Here is a 24,294-nt window from a genome sequence, read left to right on the forward strand (position 1 = left end):
GCCAGGTCCCTCTGTGTTGTAGTCAGCCCAAACCATACTGTAGTGATTGCAAATGCTTCATTCCCCAAATGCCATGAAAAAATAAACTCCTTTACCCTGTCTGCTTCCCCCTCTTTTAAAGATTATGCTTGATCTGTTCATGTGGATGTATGCATTCCTCTATGTTCTTCCCGTGGTAACATTCATCAGAATTGGGAGAGGGATTGGAATTGCTTTGTTGATGTACTGTGTGACATCAGTTTATGACACGATGACATCAAGGGCAATGAGAGTTGTTTGGATTGTGTATTCAGAGTTGTTCCCCTTTCCTGGCCTTGGTTGTTTAATCCAGGGATTCATTTATACCCACGCTGTGGGGGAACATGACATAATAACTTCTCCTAACCTTTTACCCCCTTCTCCTTCTTTAGTTCTGCTACAACAGTTTTTGACAATTTTGAATTCCCTTTGGATGTTAAAGAAAACATGCCCTGATTTATGTGCTTGCTCTTTCTCCTCTGTGCAGTCTACCACGCATTTAGAGTCAGGACAGGTGTTTGTAAGGACAAAACCTCAGCTCTGTGAAGAAATTATTTCCACCCTGATATGGGCCTGCCTCTAGTCTGTGGAAAGATTGACCAAGGATCTCCAGAAATTAAAAGAGGAAATTAAAGACTGTCTGCACAAGGGTGAATTGTTTCCGTCTCGGTGGGCCCGTGACATCTCAGGTCGTCAGGGAAGAGATGAAACATACAGATGGACTCATGCTTGAGGGGTGGACCTGACCATGGCCACTATATCCCTGGTCCTATGATGACATGGCAGAAATAATAGAGTTAGAGGGGTACTATCTCAAAAACAGCCTTATAACACCTGGGCCAGAGAGCAGGTTGTTGAGTGGGTATATCATATTCCCTAGAGTGCACCAGCCTCTGGGAAAGTTGAATAGTACAGCTTGTTCTAAAGTTAATGCTTCAAACTATTGGCTGCCAATAGTTCACTTGCTCTGAGAAGTAGTGTCTGTTACTTTTTCCCATTTTGGTGTGACAGCCATGGTTTTAAAGACCTTTACCACCTTTTTGCAGAATAAAGAGTGCTGAGCTTTGTAACCTCTGCTTTTAAGAAAGCCAGTTGCTGTTTTATGAAATGAATCACTCTTTTCCCTTTCCTCTATCTGCTTTATCCTTTTGAGAATGGTGACAGAAATTGTACAGTTTCAAGATGTGAAACATGATAGATATAGTGGCATAATAATTACATTTTGTTCACAATCTCTTCTGAAAATTTGACATTAGTCTTGTCTTTTTTTACTTGTTAAACTGAATAAATGTTTTCAGAGGATTTTCCTGGCCACTTCAAGATCTCTTTCAGGCCTGTATTTATGTGTGAAGAATTAGTACTTTTTCCTCCCTGCTGTCTCATGTACATTGCTTTGCATTGTCTTTGATGATTCAAGAGAGTGAGCCTGTCTTGTAGGGTTTTGCAGTCAGTATTTACTGCTATTAGTCAATATCACAGAACATAGCAACTTTGCCCACTTACCTATTTCATGACTGTGAATCTGTTCAGTAAAGATTCCTGCATATGTCTTGAAATACATTTGCTAAATACATCAGACAATATTTTTGTTAAAGATTGTATGATTTATTCAGTTTACACTGGAAGTTGAAAGTAAATAAATTCATATTTGAAATGAGTTGGAATTTAAAGCAAGAAGTTAGTTAACCAAAACTGTGGGCATTTACCATCAAAAAGAATCATTAAGGTATTGTTGGACTCTTCTACCTCTAAAAATTTGAAAAATAAGAGCAGAAGGTGATTAATTTTGAGGGGTTTTTTTTGTTGTGGTTTTTTTTTTTTTTTCAGTGCCATATTCTATTTCAGGCAAAGATCACTTCTACAACTTGAATTATTCCAGAAGTCAAATCTTTGGCCTAAATCCATTAATTCTATGCCTACAAACACAGCTTTCCTAACATTTAACAAGGTGTGGTTGACTCCTGGGCCTGCAGATCAGAGGATATTCATCATAAAAATTACATGGAAATATATTGGTTAATAACCTATTGCAGCAGATGGTAATAAAAATACAACTAATAATGGAAATTCATCATGGATTCTTGCAATAATAACTGTGAAACCTGCAAAATTGTGGTGATTGTTTTCCTGGAAAGGTCTGCATTGCCTCAACAAGTGATTCAAGCAGATTAATGCATATGTGCTCTTTGACCAGGCAGAGCTGCTGAAGGGGGTAAACACTCTTCACCAGGCAGAGACAACAATGCCAGCCCCTCTCTTTCACCCAGATTTCAGCATGTTCTTCAAACTTCCACAGCTTTGACCACCTGTGTCAGATATTATTTTCACATGCTTTCCCTTAACAGCCAGTCTTAATTTTTAGTAACAAATTTGATTACATTTTATTTACATTTGATTTACATTTCATTTTCTTTTCTACTTTTAAAAAGTTGCACACAAAAAAAAGTCAGATAACCAAAATGAGAGTAATGAGTAATCTCATTAAAGGTAGGACCCAAAATACTCTGTAGTTTAAAGAATTTATGAAATAACTCAAATGGAAAAATAATGTCATATTTCTGTATTTTCAAGGGCAGAAAAGGAATTTAGGTATGTGATTAAAAGATTTTTTTTTTTTCCTCCTAAGTGGCTTCAAATTTGGTCTTGTATTATTAGCCCTGAATATGTATACATCAATAAAATAATTTTAGTCTACTGCATACTGGCATTATTTGATACTCAGATATGGATATTTTAAAAAATTATAAGGTTAAAAAAAAAAAAAAAAAAATTAAACTTGCAAGAAATATGTGAAAGACTCCGAAATGTGCACAGCCCTAACAAAAAACAAAAAACAAAAAAACAAACAAACAAATCCTCTATAAAAAGTGTTTTCCTGAGGGCACGCGCTTTTTTTTTTTTTTTTTTTTTAAATCTGTGATCCTGTCTTTTCTTTCCTCTCATTCACTACAGAGTCTATATTTATTATCTGTTGCTATCTAACTTAGATTGCAAGCTCCTTAGGGCAAGGACCTTGTCTTCTTACATGTCTGTAATGTACCATGAACACCTCCAGCACTAAATAAATAATAAGCTCTGCAAACTCCATTTAGTATCCATTTCAATTTGTGGTGAAGGCTCACCATGCTTGCAGAGTGTAAGGTTCATTTCTTTCTTTTAATGGCTGGTGCTGGGCAAGTATATATATTAATCCATAGTTTTCTGGCTTCTTCTGGAGCAAACTTGCTTATTAGAGCTCCTGCTGACAGTGACCCTAGGCAAATACAAGTGTTCATGGTTAAGATTTTCTTGCAGTCAAAATTTACTGCCCAGATTTCTTTAGTTAGTCTTCTCAGTCCTTTATAGTCATCACTTACTAACACAGCTTCAAGTCTGAATAACCAAAAAATCTTCCAGAAATCTCTGTTAGTCTGTAAAGAATCCAGAAAGGACTGTTCAAACAAGAAAATAAAACCCATCAGGTTGGGTTGATCTATTTTCTAGCAGGCCTTTCCTTGTGGAGAGAATAAAAAATTAAAAATCATCTCTCCTGACCACTTAGGAAATTCTTCCTTTGTTAACCTGCAACTTTTCTGCCTCCAAGGAAATTTTTTAAAATAAGACAAATAGCTAGAAAACAGCATTGATGGATTTACCTTATTTGGAAAATTGCCATTATATGAGACATTTCCTCTATCCTGCTAATCATATTCTCTAACAATTTGTTCTAAACCTGGATATAAACCTTGCCAAACTACCATGACATCTTCAAGCAAAACAAAAACTACCATAAGTTCTCACTAATATACCCTATTCACTTTGAATTTTGTTTTTTTTTCACAGGTTTGCAACAGGGAGGGAAGAAGGACTTCAGCTTCTACAGATAAAATGGGCTGGGTCACATCAGATTCAGTGTAATGAGGCAGTCCTTTCAAGCTCCATGCCAAGGAAGTTGTGATGCCTCAGTTTTTCCAAAGGTACACATAGGATGCTTTAGGCACATTGGTTACTGACACAGTCCATGGTTGCAGGTGGGAGGATATGCTGGAATGAAGACTTAGTGAGAAGCTTTGTTTCAGCCTGCTTTCAATTCTGCTTCCTGGATGAAATGTTGTGATCTTTCCTCAATCGATATTCAAAGTGAATATTTCTGGAATTTCTGAATTATGAAAATATAAATCCAACATTTATCTTTTTTGTCCTCTCTTTGAAACTGGAAGAAATAGGCTTCCAGAAGAAATAGGCTTCCAGAAGACATGAGAAAGGAGTTAGCCTGTGGCCTTTATCAACTGTTGTTCTTATTTTCTACATATTCAATTTTTACCAAGTGCACCACAGCAACACAGTGGAAGTGGTTACTGAGCACAAAAACTTCAAGAAGGTGTTGGAAAATTCTTGCTGTTAAGAACACAGACTTGTTTCTTCCCTTGCAATTTTCCTCTAGCAGCTTCCACATCATCATTTCACAGCACCAAATCTTTTTGCTCAAAGCCTAAGTCTGACTGCTTACGAGTATTTAAGGAATGTCACAAAGAGCCCTAACAGCGCTAACTAGGTAATGTGGTATTAACAGACTCTATAACATAATAATTCTTTTTGCTATATGTTTATAGATTTTGAAAGTTAGGATTGTATTAATAGCCTCTACTATATAATGGGTAAAGCTAAGAGCATGCATATCTACACAGAGTGGCAAGCTTTAATGAACACACTAACGTCTGTCACTGCTGAGGAATGGGGAGGTAGGAGATTGTTTCAAAACCACAGATATCTTAAGGAAAGAGAGCTCAATAACTTACTGTTCTATCAATTTGTTCTTTTAGAAACTACTTCATAAAACGGCAAGATTAAATTACTCAGTCAGTGTTGTCAAGTTATCTTGTGTCATGAATACACTGGGCATAGTAAAAGCTCCCAATCGGATGGTTTGTCACTTAATATATGGCAGCTGTGGTCACCAGCATGTTTGTTTTTTTTTTTTTTTTTCCTCCCTTTCGCTGTAAGGACACTAATTATTACATTGCTGTAATGAATCAAGGACAGTCAACATGTAAAAGTTGGTTGAAAAATTTCATATGGATTTGGTAATGTCATCCTATTCATTCACTTAGTCATTATGGGGTAACATACAACAACAACCATATGGCTCTCTGTGAATAGTCAATGGAGTTTAACATCTTTTTTCCAAAAAACCTTTTAAAATAAAAAATATTGTTTCCGTAAGCCCAACAACCATAAATTGTAGTGCGAAGATGGGAGGCCAAGTGTGTCATGACAGAGATGGAGAAATATCTTGGCAGACTCCCACCTCTACTGTGGAAAATCTTTATAAAAGTTAATACAATCCATTCATTTGCCAAGCACTCAGCGTATGGCGTCAGCAGAGCTACAGTGAATTCACAGAAGTCCAGTATCTTATAAAGAAAGGAAAAGCACAGAGCTTTTCCTCTACTGTGGAAAATCTTTATAAAAGTTAATACAATCCATTCATTTGCCAAGCACTCAGCGTATGGCTTCAGCAGAGCTACAGTGAATTCACAGAAGTCCAGTATCTTATAAAGAAAGGAAAAGCACAGAGCTTCTGCAGAGAAAATCTTCTTACACAGTGACATTATTGCAAACCAGGAGTAATTTTCTCGATGAGGCTCAGCTTTAGAATGGTTCAGGCCTTGGATTTCTCTCCCTTAGTAATTCATGATCGGGGGGCAAAAAAAGAAGTGTATATATCTGTCTACCTAGTTTTTAATTTTTAGGCTTGTTCAGAGTATATTGTGGAGTTTAAAAAAAGGTCCAAATTTTTCTGCAACTTCCTATTCAGATATACTAGCTAAAAAAATTTAAAAAACTTTCAGTTTTCCATTCAGAGAACAGTAAAGAATTCTTTACTCCTTTTCAATCATCTCTTTCTCTCCTCTAAAAAAGGAGAAAGAGTCTACTTCTTCCAGTATCATAAAACCCAAAAAATTGCACATAGAACTGGGAAATCAAAAGTGAATTTGTCTATGAGGGTTTTCAGGTCCTTGCTGTTGCAGGACACCCTGGGAACTCCCTGGACCCTGCCTGGAGCTTGGAGCCATTTTATGGCACTCTGAAGAGACATTGGCACATATCTTTGGGGAAATAAAGACGAGAATTTCCAAGTAGACAAAGTGGAGAGTTTACAGATCCAATTAATTGCCCAATATATCAAGAAAGTAGGATTTGAAAAATAAATTAAACTCTCCTGTCTCTCATACCAATCAGCAAAATCATGTTTTATGTAACTGAATTACTTGGATCTGTATCGGTGTCTGTTGTGTTTTTCTGATCCCTGCAAAATGGTTTCCATAGGCCATCTAGGGAATATCTGCTGTGTGTATAGATATGGGAATGTGATGCTCTTTTTACACGACATATTTGGTCCAAATTAGCCAAGGGTCACTTTTGTTTCAGCCTTCTTGAGGAACCAATAATCCATGCAGAAGTTTTTGTGAGAAGCCTACCATTGAGGATAAAGTGGTTGCACTCAAACTCAAAGAAATCTTAAAATGTGAAGTGACATATAGGATATATATTTATAGTTACATATGATTTGCTGAAATATTAAGGAGTTGAAACAAAATAACCTGTTTTTACAAAGAAAGATAATAATCTGTTTCCAAATGAGGATTTTTCTAATACTGTAATTAATAGATATGCAAAACCAATTATGAAATAATTAAATGTTAAGGGAGAAATTAAATTTATTTCCTACAATGAAAAATCTTGTCATATACAGTTATTATACATATTTTTATACATGAAATATCAAATATAGCTATCATCTTTTCTGATACTTATCCCTTATTTATGCAGCATGAAAAAAATATTTAGACACACATAAAAACAGACACATATATATATTCAAACACTAATTTTATTATGCTGGATGACTTGCAGAAAATGTAATAAAATATAAGCTTGATCTATATTTAGTTTCTAAGGATAGAAAGATCTCATTAAAAGCATTTTTCTTATGCCTTCCCTTGTCTTCTTCCACAACCAAAAATACCTTCCTATTTAGCCAGGAAGGTGCAGGTGTGCAAACATCTATGCTTTGCTAGAAGCATTGATTTTTTGCCCTTAAATAAATGTAAGTACAATGGCATAATGCTAGATTAAGCCTAGAATAAGAGTTATGGATTTCTTGGTCCTTACCTTACAACCAAAAACTATATCGTCCTGTCTCCAGTCTCCAGTTTTTTAAGATACCCACACAATTTTTAGCTTCTTATTTATATTGCACTAACCACAGACTTCAGAGCTTTTGTTTGTTGTTTGCATGGACCAGAATGGAACCTTTAAACTCTACAAAACTCAAAAAATTATATTTCCTTCAAGTATAATTTTATTTCTCAGGTATAGGTTTCTGTTCCCTGCAGGAATAGAAATTTGTCTGTTATGGATAAGATTAAAAATAAAGGGGGAAAATATACTAATAGGACTTACTAGAAAAAAAAAATAAATATCAATTTAAATCTTTAAAACTTCTATAAAAGTTGTTACTCTTTGAAATCCTTTGATATGACATGGCACATGCAAGAGCTGAAAGTGATTTCACTTGCAAGTATTTTTACAACATAACAGGTTATTTATCACAGTAGAGAAATGGATGAACACCTGAAGTATTCAGACTACTCCTTCAGTCATACTGGACAGAATGTTAAGTGGAGATTCTCCCCATGTAAGAGATGGCAACGTGGCATAAAGCAATAACAAAACTGGCACAAGCCAAGCTTTACTGTATCAACAGTTTCAGTACTCAGAATTTCAAAATGTGGATGATTCTAACCAAAATCAAAGCAGCCAAAACATTTCTGACTATTCATATTCAGACTGCTTATCTTGAGTCTTAGGAGTAGTTCAACTTATTCTTAAGAGACCTTGACTAGCCACAGAAGCTGCATTTTCAGCTAATGCATAATATATGCTACAGGAATCCAGAAAGCTCTTCTGATTATAAGAAAATCCAAAAAGCACCCAGCTTCCCACAGAAATAGAAAAGAGCAAAGAGAGAGAATGCATAAATAATTAAAAAGAAAATGCTTGTGGGGTAAGCAGTTATTTTTTATAATAAAGCCAAATTTTCTAATCATATCAAAATGATTTAAATATGTATAAAACTTGTGCATTGAAATACCACTTCATTTCAAACAACTTCTGCTTCCCTTTTATAGCCAAAATTGCTCTACCACATCAAGTTATGTCTATCTACATTACTTTTTAAGAAAGAAATCAATACAATGATAGCTAAAAAGGCAAATTATCCAGCCAGCTATATAAATAACTACCCTATTTCAGTGATTATTTAAGATGTAGCATAGGAAATTTGGCTCAAAAATGTTTTGGTGAATTATTCACATGGAGACAGGCTTCTTCTCTGAGAAACTCAAGCGTTGGTAATTAAGTGCAGGGAAGAACACGGAAGCCTAGAGGAGTTAAAGCACTAAAATATAGTGCTCAAAGAGTACATATTGAATAACACAGATTTAAAGAAAAACTAGAATCAAATGCTTTTACTTTGGAGCCTCAGTGGTATGGCCTCATACTGAATGCTTTGATGTCCAAGTGCTTAGCCCTGTAATACAAAACTCCATTGTAAGGATTCACAGCGATGACTAAAAGATTAATATAAGAAGATATCTATGTGTCTGTAGGGTTTTCATAGTTAGCCTATTGCAATGAAGAATCTTTCAAGGGAAATTCTGTTCATCTTTGTGTGTGGTTACACACTTGTATTGTTCCTTGATAGCTGTTGACCAAGTGGGAAAATACCTGGGACATTTGCCTGTTATCTTGAGTTAAATTTCAGGTAATAAATATTATCCCCATGGCTCTACACCCATGACAGATAATTTTGCAAAACTATAATCAGATAAAAATAAAAATTGGAAAATTCATTAATAGTGATTAGCTGCAATTCCAGAATGAATCCCTTTTCTCCCAAAGTATAAAACATGCTCACAAACATCTAATTCTGTGTTCACCAGTGTGATGACACATCAGCATAACATATGGGAAACATGACAAGCACAGGCAAAATTTTGCTTGGTATTTATCTGGTTTCTCTTTACCTGCATTTTAATACAATTATAGAACTGATTCTTATGCGGAGTAAGTGTTTTCTTATTAATGCAGAACCACTACCCTAGAACAGGATTTGCCTCTGTACTCAGTGAAACGTAAGCTTAGAGTTAACTACTATGTAGCTGTGAAAGAGATTATAAAAAGAAACTTAATAAAATAAAAAGGATTAATTATGGATTTTATCCTTCATTTAGTTCAACAGTTTATTGCAGAGTAAGGTGCTTTAGAGTGCATTTACAGAATAGCAGAGAACTGCATTATTCCAGAATTTTTCTGAAAACCTATGAGCAGAGAACCAGACCACAGATCATATCACTTCTGACTTTTAAAATACATTCTAAAAACTATTATTCTTTAACATTCACAGATAACATGAAACCAAATTAACTTGGAGTCAAAGGAACCCCTAAAAAACTTCCTGCTTTATTAGCTGGAAGTGAAAGGTCATAAAATGAAGCTGATCTTGTAAAATTAATCAAGGGGAGAATTATTAGAGTACAGAGGTAAAAATTTTCCAAAATATAAACCATTGAGATAGAAATGTGTCCCTTTTAAATTTTTAATAGTTGATATAAACTGCTTAGTGAAGTTTACAGTGGGTGAGAATTATTCTTGGGAAGGAGTGGTGCATTTCTCACCATCCTCCCTGAAGTGATAATTACTGTTTCTGAACAAAACAGAGAGCAGAAAAAACCCCTTCAGAATAATAATTATGCTGCAGAAATAAACACTCAGAAAAGTCAGATGTAAAAATACTGGACTAGAGACAAGAATAAAAATCTGTGTTTCCCAGACTTAAAATCTGTCATCTATTTATGTGACTGTAGCACATTAAGTCACTTCAATGGCTGTTTCTTTCATACTTTGTTTTAGATACTTATTTGAGGAATATGGGCTGTAGAACAACTTTTATAATACATAAATGTTGCTAAAAAAATAAAGAAAAATAAAAGATATACCACTACTGTGTAAAAAAAGGAAAAAAAAAAAAAAAACAACAATTGTATTAATATCTTAAAGAGCAAAAGAGGATCCTAAAATAATTGATATACTGATTTATTTTGATTTTCAAATCACTAGGAACAAAATACAATATCTGGACTTCAGTTTTTGTCACTGCAGGAACCCTTGTCCCAGATGAAAGGGATTTAGTTTTGCAGTCAAATGGAACAGGAGCTCCATCTATGACAAAAAAAAAAAAAAATCCCTCCAGTATCATACACTGTTTGCTGCTCACCATTACCCTTTGGTTTTTAAATATGAAGGTTCGAGGGTTGGTTGTTTTGGTTTGGTTTATTTTAAGTAATAAGTACAATCTTAGTGGATAGAGTTAAAAATTGAGGGATTTTACTGGCAATTTTTGCCTGGATCTTGCCTAAAATCTGGGCATATGGGACGTGTATAATATACCCTTATAGACATGTATAATATCCCCTTTATAGCGATAACTATTGCTTTCACCATACTCCTGCCTTCTGTAGATGCTGAGCTTCTGTACCTGCTGTAATGTCCTGGCGCCTTTCCCAGGCATGTGTGCCGCTGAAGGGCTTGGGAGCAGAGGTCTGTGCAGGGCATCTGCTGCCTAGAATAAGACATCAACACCCATAGTAGGAGTAATGAAGAACCCTAAGCTGGAGAGCAGGGAGACTGAGAGGCAAATTCTGCCAAAGGAGACATTTTCACAAATGTGTCTTTTTCATCCCATCCCACATCCTTTCTCTGTTGGCCTGTTCTGAAAAAATTTTCTGCAATCATCGTACAACTTCTCAGCTTCAGAGTTGGGAAAAGTCCTACATCAGCTGCTCAGAATCTGCTGAAAAATGATCTGAAGACCCGAGTGGCACCAACACATCAGTGTCACTGAGCTATGTCAAAGAGTGACCTAAAATATGACAATAAAGTAGACTAAAAACCTGCCAAATGGAAATCAGTTCCCAAGTAGGAAGTTGCAGCTAGTTATCAGAGTTGTCCTTTTTGATTATCTATGTCCTTAAACAACTTGAAAAGGGACAATCTATTCCCTAAACAGTGGCTAAACACAGGGGAAAGTACTTTGCAGGGCCAGAACATTCATGATGAATTCAAGAACACCCAGAGTTTTCCATCAAATTCTATCTCTAGATAGCACAGCAGAACTACCTTTTTGTCATAGGCCACCTGTCTTCCCATTTTAAAAGGCTTTGGAGGTAGTTTTGCCAAGATGTTTGTCGTGACTATCCTTTGTCTTCACAATTCTTAAATATACATATTGTTTCAAACTTATAAGTTGAAGTAATTTTTGCTACCTATGAGCAGGACTTTATATCATGCATGTTCTATCTATCATGCAGATAGAACAGATTAACATATTTTGCAAAAACAGGCAAGCTTTTATCTGATATGTGTGTTTTGCAAGCCTCTATGCAATATTGAAAGATTTACTGAGCAGGAGTCTCCCATTAATGAGATATTTTAATTAGTGACTTGTACATGTGAGAAGTAGAAAAGGAGCTGAAGGAAGGGAAAAAAAAGTTAAGTTCTGAGGACTTTTTCTTTTCAAATTTGTTTTCATGTTTCATCTTTCTTTGCAACAACACCAAGAGTTTCCTAACTTGGCAGCACTTGGGATAATTAATACTGATTACCACAGTGATTATTATTACCTAAGTAGTGATAAAACTGGCAGAGTAGAAATAGCTAGATGCACAATTTTTCAAATACTCTCACATAAACTCTTTAAGGGTTTTACTTTGTTCACCTCTAGCTGGCCATGAACTTTTTTCTATTCTCAGAATCACTGAAGTGTGCAACTAAAAGACTACTGTTGTTACAATAATGAGAAAGTTACTCTCATGAGATTAAACTCTGATTAAAAGAATATCTTTCTTCTTGCTTTGAAACTTTACAGTTATTCACTGGTGCTATGTTAGATGGCTGATAGCATCATACATGCATAAATACAGGCAGGGTTTATGTCCTCTGCCCTCTGTTAGAATCCAGTCAGGTTTTTGAGACATACACAGAGAAAGATGTCAAGTGCATGCAAACTCAGGATACAAATATGCAGTAAAATATCTTTCTTAATCCTTAGCTTTTCAAAATTTCAAGAGTAAAGACCATTTCCTGTTGTGTTGTGCTTTTTAGAAGTGGAGCTGAAGCCTAGACCCAATAAGCCTCTCCAGTGGAAAGGGTGCTTGGGGAAACTCAGGCAAAGCAGTCAAGCTCACACATCCACACATGCCAAGTGGCTAGCTCAGCAAGGAGAGCCCTTGCACTAGATCAGTTCCAGCCAGGTTTATTTCCAGGAGCCAAAGGGAAATCCAGAGTCAAAAGAACAGCACATGTGCCTTTCTCAAGGTTAAGTATGGGGTTCAGCAGCCAGTGACCTTGAAGCACGGGAGCGGAGCAAAGAGTAGGTAAGGTCAGTGTCCTGTAGGGAAAAGGGGGTCCCAAACCCAATGGAGACACAAAGGAAAGGAGATACCAAAGGGCCAGGGGTATTAGGGAGGGGAGAAACTGGGGCAAACCATCACATGCAGAGCACCATTGGGAAGTTCTCTCTCTCAGGCTGGACAGGTGACTCTATGATCTGTCCTGCCAAGGCCAGACCCTAGGTATTATGTCAAGGGTTTGCAGGGACTCCACATTTTCCCATAAAAATTAAATTTTTGCATAAAAAAGGAGTGTTTGAATTCCCCCTCCCCAAGCCTGCAGGTAAAGATTCCATCAAGATTTGGTACATTGCATTTAATACATCCTTATAATGTCATGGAGCATTTGAACCTGGTCTGTTAACAGAAATTAAAGGCACCCTCCAGAGACTTGAAGTGCATGACTGCAAGATAGTTTAGAGTCATGGCAGATTGGACCACACAAATCTCGTTCCCCAAGGTACATTCTAGTAACTTTGAACACAGAAAGCAGCTTTGAAATATAAACAGTAGTAGCAATAACATTTTGCATAGAGCTGTGAGCTAAAGTCTGCTACAGTTATTAAGTTCTTTCAGCTTCATGAAGTCCAAGGAAAATATAGTGTACCAATAATAAAGCAATTATTTAACATAATTCCAGGCATACAGTCCTGGGTTCTTATTAACTCATTATAAGGCTTTGTGTACTGTGAATATATTGCATTCTTCCATTGGAGGAGCATCATTTTCACACGGGACATCTAAAATTACAGAGGCACTCAAAATTACAACTCTTTATTTCAGACCATGAGTTCTCCTACAGCATAATTTGATTAAATAATTCACTATACCTTACCAGTTCAAGCTTTAGACTAGCCTTTATCCTCTGACACAATTATTTTGTCAAGTCAGTACCTTTCCTGACTTTTCTAGCTGTAAACTGGAACACAAAGCACTAAGATTACTTAGTCAAATGCCAAAATCAATAATTTTCAGTTATTCTTGGTTCTGCAGAGGAGTCACAATTTAATTACAGATTGATGGTCAGGATTTTTACTTTTAAATTAAATTAATTAAAGTATGTATGGAGTAGAACAGGAGCAGGTGCTTTAGAGGATTTCTAGTCCTATACTTGAACTGTGAAAAAAATGAGATAAAAAGTCAAGAATCTTTTTCATCTGCCTGCACGTGTATAAGATCTGGTTGGTGTTTTTGAATACATAAATATTGTGAATAAATTTAGCAGGAACTAGACTAAAATAGAAGTATTAAAAGGGGGTTGGGGTTTTTTTAAATAATATAAACATAGATCTATTATGATATTTTAGGAATTGAAAGTTTATATAACAACTAAGAGGTATCTCAATAACATAGTATATATTCTATGACATTATTTTTTATATATATATTTTTTTTTTTTTTTTCATGTGCTGGACATATTCATTTGGGAAAGAAAGGCATTCTAACAGCAGAAGAGATAAAAGCTAATCTCTTCTTCCTTTCACCACAGGGAATCTAATGCTAATGGAATATCAAAGTTGAAATCCATCTATTGGACCTGAGGAAATAATTTTCCTGTAAAGATATGCCAGAAATAAACTTATCTCCGGAGACAGTGAGAGGGAACAGTAATCAGTATGGCAATACTGAAAGATCATATTAAACCAGGGAAAAACATAAGCAACAGAGAAGATCTTGCATTGTCAATTACTCCCGAGCACTGGGTTCATCTAACTGTCTGCTGTTAACTTGGCTTCAATTACCTGAATTCATCGCTTTTCATCTCCACTGTGGTCCTCATAGCATTCAACACCTCCAGCTCCACTGAGTGAAAACCTGATGCAAAGATTGCCCCACTTCCCTAGTGCAAACCAAAAACAAAAAAGGCCTTGTCAGATTTTCCTAGCCCTCACAGGACCTCCTTCCCCAGCTTCCTTTGCCTTGCCCTGATTGATCAGGAATGAATTTGTGCGGATGCAAGCCAGCTGGGTACATGTGTTAAGATTTTCTACCAAGGTGTCTGAAATTCAGGTTATCTCCTTCCAACAAAAGGCAGCCAGAATGATCTACTCATAGTAGGAAATTAACTCTGGGCTGTCCTGAAAGGATCTGGCCATAATAGTAAATTAGTTTGTTTTAAAAAGAGAACTTTTAAAATTAGTTTCATACACTTTCAAAGTGAGTGGTTGGCTAGGGGAATGTTGTTTCATAATGAACAGTTTCTTTCTGACACGTCAAAATTTTAAAAAAAATTGTTGTAGTGAAAAAAATTTTGTTAAGTGGCACGGATTTAAAGTGTGCTCACCTTTCATCATAACAATTTTCTGGATATCCCGAGAGTTCAGGCTTGCTTAGATCAACAGAAGGGAAGTATTTGCCTCATAGCATTCTGCCTTACATCTCATTCAACCTCTTAATTTCCCAACTCTTTTGATTATGAGCTCACATAGTTTATGGCAGGTGGTACCTCCATGTCTGGAGGGCCACAAAACACCTTGAATAATCAGACACAACAAAAGGAACACGGGTCTTTTTCTTCATGAATTATACATAGACTGCATACTCTGACTCACCTGTAAAAAAATAAATATGTGGGACTGAAAGTGTGCATTTTCACAAAGAGAGCATTTAGTTAATTGTTTGGAGTGCTCATTGTTTTCATAGACTCCCTCTCCCTGTCAGTTTGCCTTTGTTCTATAACTGCTTTCTTCTTTTCAAACATTTTACCATCATCCCATTAAGATGAGACAATAAAGCTAGTTTCTTTGAACTAATATTAGTACAGTTCTGGGGGACTGTCTGACAAGAGATACTCAGACAGAAGCAGTCTCTGAAATCCACAATATGACAGAACTTGCTCTCTTCTGTGCTCCATGCACTCATCATGGGAATGGGAAAGGAAGAGTACTCGCCATCCCCTAAATCCATTCTAAAATGTTGATTTATTATTTCATATCTTACCTCTAGAGACTAAGACCAGAGTAAAACTATTTCATCAAGTCTCCCAGATGGTCTGTGTGCACAGAAAATGAGATATATATGCTCATCTATGCAATAAGGGCTAGGGGACTTCAGTTCTGCACTTTCCTTTTTTATTGACATCACCTTTTTCTGCATCAGCATAATTACCTAAGTAGTAAATGTTTTTCCACACAGGTTACAGAATTTGGCCCAGAATAATGAAATAAGCCTCCCAAATATACATAAAACCAGTAACATCTGTGACATAGCTTTTGGGAAAATATAAAATAGTAGAACCACTGTGATTGTTCCAAAATTGCAAGCAAGGGGAAAACAAACAAACAAACAAACAAACCCAAAAAACACAGCACAATAGAAATCAAATGTGTAAATGTTTTGTGCACCCAGAGATGGAGCAGTCATGACAAATAAATACCTCTTTGACCTGTAATTCTACTTCAAAATCTCAAGTCACTGACTATCTAGGTTCTAGATATCCTGAGATTTTCCAAGTATTATATGTAATGTTAGTGAATTAAACAACCTGTCACTGTGATGGGTTAGAAATTATGGCAAGATAAGCACAAAAGCAGCATAATATGCATATAAACCCCTGAATTTAATAGTAAATTAAGAGGTAAAACAGTTAACAAAAATGCCAAAATATGTCTGAGAACAGACAGAAACTCCTCAAGATAGAATTATATGATAAATTCTTGACCTACATTTTAAAAAGAGGAAAGGAAAGGAAAATCTCAAAAATGTAAATGAAGCAGCTGAAATCAGTTTTACCATTGTGCTTTGTGAAGAATATGAAAATGCAATCTGTGGTATTAGAGTGATGGTGGAGATCAAAAAGAAAGTGAACCAACAAGGATTTACAAAACTGTAGTGTAGGCTTCTTTTCTTTATAGTCTTGTACAACTTTTCTTCAAACATATGCTTAGTGCAGAACATCTAAAAGCTATCATAAGTAGAATGCACATATTGCATGAAAGGATAATGGAAAATAGTTCTAGGAACATAGCTGCATTTTTAAAGATGCAGAGCCAGTTACAATTAGGAGAGTGCTTTTGAATTAAGTTAGTGTTTCATATATAAAGATATTAGAATAAATAATAAAAGTATTCTAAAAATCTAATTAAAATATTTACCTGTGAAGCTTTAAATTAAACTTTATACAAATTTTATAACATTATAGCAGGCCAACTTCTGGGAAAATTAGTATCTACCACATGCAATATGTAAGATTAAAAAACCTAAAGAAATATGTCCAGATGGGTGTTTCTATGGAACTACAATAATCAAAAGCTAGAGTAGACCATCATTTGGTATATTACAACTAAAGAGATATAACATCAAAATATGGGGAAAGTTTATGATCTCAAACCCAAACCATCATTATTTATGCTGTAGTCTTTCTGTCTAATTAGCTCTTTTAAAATGATAATCTCTATCTTTTTTCAGAAGGAAGTGTGGGGGTTTGAGTAATGATGGGTACATCTTTGAAATCAGTTGAAAGAACATTTGTTCTTTCAAAAAGGATGCTAAGTACTTTTGTACCATAAAATGGAAATTGTTACGGGCTCATTTAGCATAGTGTGCAAACGTTAATGGTGAAGCTGGGACACCATTTCTTATTTATATGCTGGTTTCAGAAAGGAGAGGAGTGGAAAGACGACCCACTTAGTTCACTTCAAAATCTGCAGCCTCCACAACATAACAGGAAACAAATTTTCAGAGCAAAACAGTCCTCTTTCCCGTAGCACTGTATCCTCAGTATCCCATCCACCTTATATCATTATATAGTAGGTGTGGCAACAGTAATCAGGCTTAAATTATAAGTATACAAATCATATTTGTTATTTAGCTACAACTTTGTTCTGGGTATCAGATCTGGGCTAGTTAGTGCATCTAGCGTGTTCACTCAAATCATTAAGTCCTCAGGCAATCTGGGAACTGAACAGATGAAACATGGGGCAGGTTTGAGATCACTTGGAAGCAAGGTGATTGACTAAACCTTTGGCATCAAGTATTTGACTGATATTGTTACAGGATCCCTCCAGGTGGGAATTTGTGCAGTTCTTGAAATTTCCCAAGGCAGCTCCTACTCTGTCTCATCTAATTTGTCAGCTTAAATGTATTGACTGACATCCTGAATGAAGCAAGCAAAGTCTCCCCAAATGCTTCAGGGTGCTGAAATGGTCACACTATTCAGAAATAAGATGTTTTTAAGAAGTCAAGACCAAATGTTCCTAAAATCATGGTAATAGGGATCTGTTCTAATTTGTGACTAAAGTAATCAATAGCAGTAAATCACATATGTTGCTGGTATAATTACATACAACTGTGGGCAACTGGGGTATAAGAACTGAGCAAAAGACCAGCAGAGTAATTTCTGAGCTCAGATCCGGTTGTTCAGAACTTTGTGCAGTCAGATCTCCAAGGAGAGGGACTGCACAGTCTCTCTAGTCAGCATGTCTGACTGCTGGACTGCCCTTGTGGGGAAACAATTCTTCCTCATGTGCAGCCTGAACCCCTCATTTCAACTTTTTCATGTTGCCTCACATTTTGTCATCACTCTGAGCTGTGCAGTGCCTGGCTCCACCCCCTTGATAACTTCCCCACAGGCATTGTTGGGCTGCTGTCTGATGGCCCCTCTCCCAGGCTGTAGCAGCCTCTGTCTCTCAGCCTCTCCCTGTGGTGTAGACAATGCTGCAGGTGTGGTCTAATGAGTGCTGGGGGGAGGGAGACAATCACTGCCTTTGTCACCTGGCCATGCTCTTTGTCAAGCCAAAGCTGTTGTCTACCTGTGATGACTGAGGCTTAGCTCAGTGCTCAGCAAAGCCAATGGTTTTTCCCCATAGGGCTCTTCCCAGCCCCATTGTCCTTATCCAGAGCCATTTTAGGGGCTTCTCTGTCCCAGGGGCGGCAGATGGCATATGCCCTTGCTCAGTTTCATGGAGTTCCTGTTGGTCCATTTCTCTAGCTTATCTGCCTCCTTCTGGATGATAGGCTGCTGTCGCCGTGGCTTTCTCAGAGCTGTTGCTCCATCCACCCAAGCTAGCTCTGGCACTGCGATCAGATAGGGGACACTCCTCTGGATTTTGGGAACCAGAGGAGTGGCTTGAGGGGGTTTTCCCTTATCACGGGAGAGACCTCGCCAAAGACAGAGGGAAAAGTCGGACTCAGTTGCAGGGCAAAGTCCAACACAGGGACATCTGAACCTTAGGGAGTCTCTCCAGCCGAGCCGCCCAGGGCAGTGAGCTCCGGGATTAAATACAGGGGAGGGACTAAGGGAGAAGACAAACCAACATCCAGAGAGGGACAAGGTGGGAGTGGAACAGGGTTGGACGGACATTCAAAGAAGCCAATGAGAACATAAAGGGGGGAACCTCCTCAGCTCCTGCCCTGTCACTAGATGTCCTTACCCAAACTCTCTAGAAGGCAGGAGGAACAATCAAATGACAAGCAGAGCCCACAGGAGGTGACTGGGAGGAATATGGAAGGATTGATAGGGAAGAGGGGCAGGGACAAACCACGGAACATAACATTTCCTAGGAGAGCAGGAAAGTACAGAACAAACCATTACAATGAAAATAAATAAAGTAAAATACAATATGAAAATTAATAACACAAAGCACAACGCAACATGCTGTCATGGAGTTGTCTCCTCACTTTAGTGTCAGCTGCACAAATAATGAGTGTGTAATCCATTACCCTTCCAGGTCACATGTTATAGGATAAAAGCATCAAGAAGGGCAGCCCCAGGACAGACAGGCCTCCCCTTCTATGGACCTATAGGTAAAACATGACCCATTAATCATGTCTCTTTGGGGCTGACCATTCAACTAGCTTTTTACCAATTGTCCATCCTTCAAGACCATGATGTTCTAAGATGGATACAAGAACATTTAGAAGACAGGTTTATGAGATATGATTTGCTCTTGGTAAATGCATACTGGTTATTTCCAGCAGCCACTTTCTCCTCCACATGCCTAGAAATATGTTTCCAAACTCAGAGATCCAGGATCCAAGCTAAATCTCTTCAACCTGCATTCCTCTGCCTTGCTTTTTCTCCTTTTGAAGACTCATAAGTCATTTACGTGTCTTTAGGCATTGCAGACACCTCCTGGTCTCCTGAACCTTCCAAGCATGATAGTTTTGGAAAGATTTGAGCCTGTTCTTTTATCTCCAAGCTGGATGCAGCATGAACTTGACAACCAATTTTTCTTTGATCCAAAGAGTATCATCCAGACTTGGCATTATGCAGTTCTGCCAAGAGCCATGCCTTTCCAAAAGCAGCAAGAGAAGGGTCATTCTTTCTTACAGATCAACATTTCTACTGACTATCAACATAACTGTGAAACATGACTTTAAAGAGTTAAGATTATAGCGAAGGGTTAGAAGAAATTTATATTGATCAAGATGTAAGTTAGATTAGTAAATGGTAGGTTAATGATTATTAGATGCCCAAGCTAGAGCTAACTGTTATATTATGAGCTTGTTTATAGAAAAAGTGGAGTAAGTGAACCGTCATAAGAACAGATTGAAACCACTAAGAACATTGGCCAGAACCTGGACTTGGTATCAATCAATTGTGAAGCAGGGGACCTTGGATCGTGCCAGAGGGTCACAGAGACCTGATGAAGACTCTCCTGACTTCATCCTTTGAGACCACTGACCCAATTTGAGACCACTGACCCAATTCAAGAGAAGAATTGCACACATATGAAGGACTAATAGCCTAATTTTAATAGAGAGCGGGGATGGGAGGTGCTGGGGTTATGCACATATATTGTATGTAAGATCTTGGAAAATAAATAGAGAGCAAAGAGCCTTGTTCAGGGTGGCCATGCCTTTCGGAGATGACTCCCGTGCCGCCCACTGGTGAATAAACATACCACTTTCTAACTTCAATTAGTTAGAAGGTGTTTGTCCGTGATTATGTCAGTTTTCAATGATTCAACTGATTCATGATTTTGCTCTTCATTTTAAGTTTTTCTTCTGCAGTGGGAATAATTTATTTCATTCAGAATAAATTGTCCAACAGAACATCAATGGGATGAATTTATGGGATTCAGTAAAAAATGCACCTCAGACACATCAGTCAAAATTTAGTTACATATATCTGTATTAGCATTGAACAAAAGAGCAACATGAATCTGCCAAGAGCAAAACTGGGTACATAAGCCTTAGCTTGGCACCAGATCAAGATGTTTTAAATGGGGCTAAAGGACAAGCTCTTCCCTAAGGAGTAAAATCAGGTTGAGAAGAGACAATTCATTCGTTACTTTAGTCACCCCAAGAACTCAAAGTGACAGTGGACAAATGATGACAAATTGAAGCACAGATGTCAACACTTCAGTTATTGCTCACAATATGGGTTCAGTGTTACACATTCTTGGCTGAATAAAGCATCTGTATTTCTGAGACTTGTTGGTCAGCGTTTGCAAGCAACTTGTCCTACGGGTATGTATATTGTTGGCTGGCAAAATGAAGTACCATATCAAATAATACATTGCAAACAAACACAGAAGAAACAAGCATTGCCTTTGTAGAAATATGATGGAAAAGCAAAAATTAAACTAAAAGTATATAAAAACCCCACAGTACCTCAGGAATGGTAAATGATAACTGTGATCTGAGAAATACACATTGGTTAATGCTAAAAAAAAAAAAAAAAAAAAAAAAAAAAAAAAAAAAAAAAGCCTTTTATTTCTTTTGCAAATTAAAATATAAATGAAGTGTCTACAAAATTAACCATTCTACTCAGCTTGGTCATGATGATTATAAAGAATACCGACTCAAGAAGCCTTTTCAATGATGTGTATGAAATAGCAGTATCACTGTAGTGGTGTGGGATTTCTTTAGGTTTTATTGTTTGTGCTGTCAATTTATGGTTCGTTCTATGTACCCCTGCTTGTTCCCCACAATGGTCTTTCCCTGTTTTTCTTCCGTCCAACAGTTATATGTCAATCCCCCACTCCCCCCTCCTCTGGGGTCTGCCTGTCATCTTGGGGCCTTCCCCTGGAGCTAGAAAATTCTTCAAAGGGCATTCAGTGATAGGTCAGATCCATCACTTATGTTTGGTTTATGAAAATATCATTCATCCGTGTGACCCCTCCCTGGTGATCCCTGATTTGCTCACCCCCTGCCTCTTCCCCTTGTTCCACCCCCAAATAAAAGCTGCTGGCAAGCAGCCTGGGGGCTCTGCCTGGGCAGTTACCTGGAGGTCAGGAGGTCCCGCACTGGGGCCCCAATGAAATCTTGTGACTCGCTCAGCAGAGTCCACCTTTCTATCTCCACCATCGTTGCCCTGCACCACCTGTGCCTACCACCGAGGTCGTGTGGGGGCCAAGATTCCACAGGATTGGATTAGCTGGCGCTGCCAGCTGTCCGTACCTTTCCACGCCACGGTGCCTGAGCTAGCCCGGGCGTGTGTGGAGACCACGCAAAAGGCACCACAACATATCACTTTTAAGCTAACCTGTCTCAGTGGTTTCCCAGAAGGTGACTAAATTCTATCTTCAGTTTTTAGGGGTGTCATTGTTCTTTAAATCAAAATTGTTAATATAAGTCATTGAATTTACTGGGTTAATGTCATCCATGGTATTGAATTAGACATGTTCTTCAAGGAATCAACTTAGCATGATTTTTTTTTCATAAAGTAAAGGCAGTTTTGAAGATCAAGTAAAATAAGAAAGAGCAGGCAGGAGCAGAAGAAAGTGGGGATAATGCTTATTGAGGATATTTTAAAGAAAGGTACAAGATGAAGAAGACAGAAAAAAAAAATATTATTCCTGAATGGACTTTGCAGTAGATACTTTACAGCAAAAAAAGAAAATAGATAAAAATTATTTAGAATGTCTTAGTTCTAGGCCAAAACATGGAAATAATCTAATCTGGTCAAAAAAATTTATATGAAAATGACAGTCTACTCAAGGCAATAAAACCCACTCCATCATCTTTTTGAGATTTTTTTATCTAAACCCAGGGGGAAAAAAAAAAAAACCAACAAATTAAAAACAAACAAACAAACAAACAAACAAACAAACAACCTATACACATATGTACACCTTAGAGCTCAGTTTATTCCTTACAAAAGTAGCTATATAATGCTATCCAGAGAATGTAGAGGATTTCTATGAGATTAATGTTTTGATAGTCGGACTAGGCTTTTAGCCCTAATTATTCAGGTACTAAACTAGCTGTCTCCCGAGTATCATGGTTTCTTTTAGAGTTTGACAAAGAGAACATGTAAAGGTCACAAAAGCAAGAAACATTGACTTGCTGTTACCAGCAAGGAAAGAAATTAATAGATACAAAATGTAGAAAATGCTATGAGAAAGTGCTGACCTCAATAGTAATATTGTCTCTTTGGCCTGTGTTTCAGTGCCCAGTATTAGCAATACCTTTTATCCTGTATACTTTTGTAGTGCTTCAGGTGTTACTGTCTCACTCATTGGCAATATCAAAGCCAAATTATTAAAATTTTAAAAGAAAAATGCTTGCTTTGAAATGGTCTTTTACTATTTAAAGGTAGAAAAGGTAATTTCAAATAAATACAGTGTTGGACCTTTTTAAGAAATATGTCTCCAAAACTTTCCCCTTCAGTCAAACAGATATTGTTGGTGCTCTCATCTAAGAAATTTAAAGTTCCTTCAGAGAAACAAAATCCTAAACTATTCACCTACAGGTGACAGTAAAACACAGTGTAAAAAATAAATCAAGGTCCTACTTCAGTTTAAAGCACAAGAATACAAAGGGAAAGACAATATTTTTGTCTTTCCAGTGTAACTGAGACTCAATGTCAAAATACAATAGGCTTTGAATGACCTGAAGAGTTGCAGTCTTCTCTCTTCTGCAGATATAATTTCAAGTTAACATATTTTTCCAGCATTTTCCAATAATGCTGGAAAGAGATAAGAGATAACTAATGTTATATCAGTAGTATCAACAAAATTGCTTAATAACACAAACAAAAAATTGTTCAGAATTATGACTATTTAAAAAATTATTAATAATAAAGATCTCATTTTATCTTCTTTTCATTGTTGAAAATCAGCTGCAATGAATAAGATCAAGATAATTCTAAATTATTACCAAACAGTGAAACCAAGGGAGAAAGATTATTTCAGCATGAGCATGTCAACAATAGATATTCAATTGTACAACAAAATATAGGAGGTGAAGAATTTGTTTGAAAGAAAAAGAGTAAAGTTTAATTTATTATTTTGAAAATTAATTTAAAAATTGAAAGAGACAAAACTCATAAAAATTATGCAAATAAAAATGGAACAAATAAAATTTTTGCTTTTCCTGAGGCTTTTTATAGAATCAGTGGACTTGCAATATTTGGTAATATTCAGCTTTCCAATTATGTGCAGTTAAATTTACAGACCTACTTATTAATTTTTAAAAGTCTGAATAATTTTGAATATTTTTTCCACTTGAGAGCAACAAAAAGCAGATATAGAATTTCTTCTAATCCTATACTCAGTGTCTATGAATAATCATTGGTAAAATGACTACAAAGTGAAAAGGAACTACAAATTTCTATCATGCTCTATGTTGTTTTGTTTGAATGAATGCTTTTGAATTTTGAATACTTGTTTGAAAACAGACTGTTATTTTTAGAACTAATACAGGAAAAGTATCATTAATTTTCAAAGACAAGACATAAATACTAACACTTAGGAAAAAAGAGTTGAAATGCAAAATTAGTTGAGTAGATCCTTAATGAATTTGAGGGCAGGCAGGCATCCAGACATCTTTCAATACATTTGCTTGATTTCCATTAATAAAAGGAAGGAAGTTTGTGGCAAAGCAGGAAATTTGG

This window comes from Hirundo rustica, chromosome 1 (assembly GCF_015227805.2).
Source record: "Hirundo rustica isolate bHirRus1 chromosome 1, bHirRus1.pri.v3, whole genome shotgun sequence".
NCBI lineage: Eukaryota > Metazoa > Chordata > Aves > Passeriformes > Hirundinidae > Hirundo > Hirundo rustica.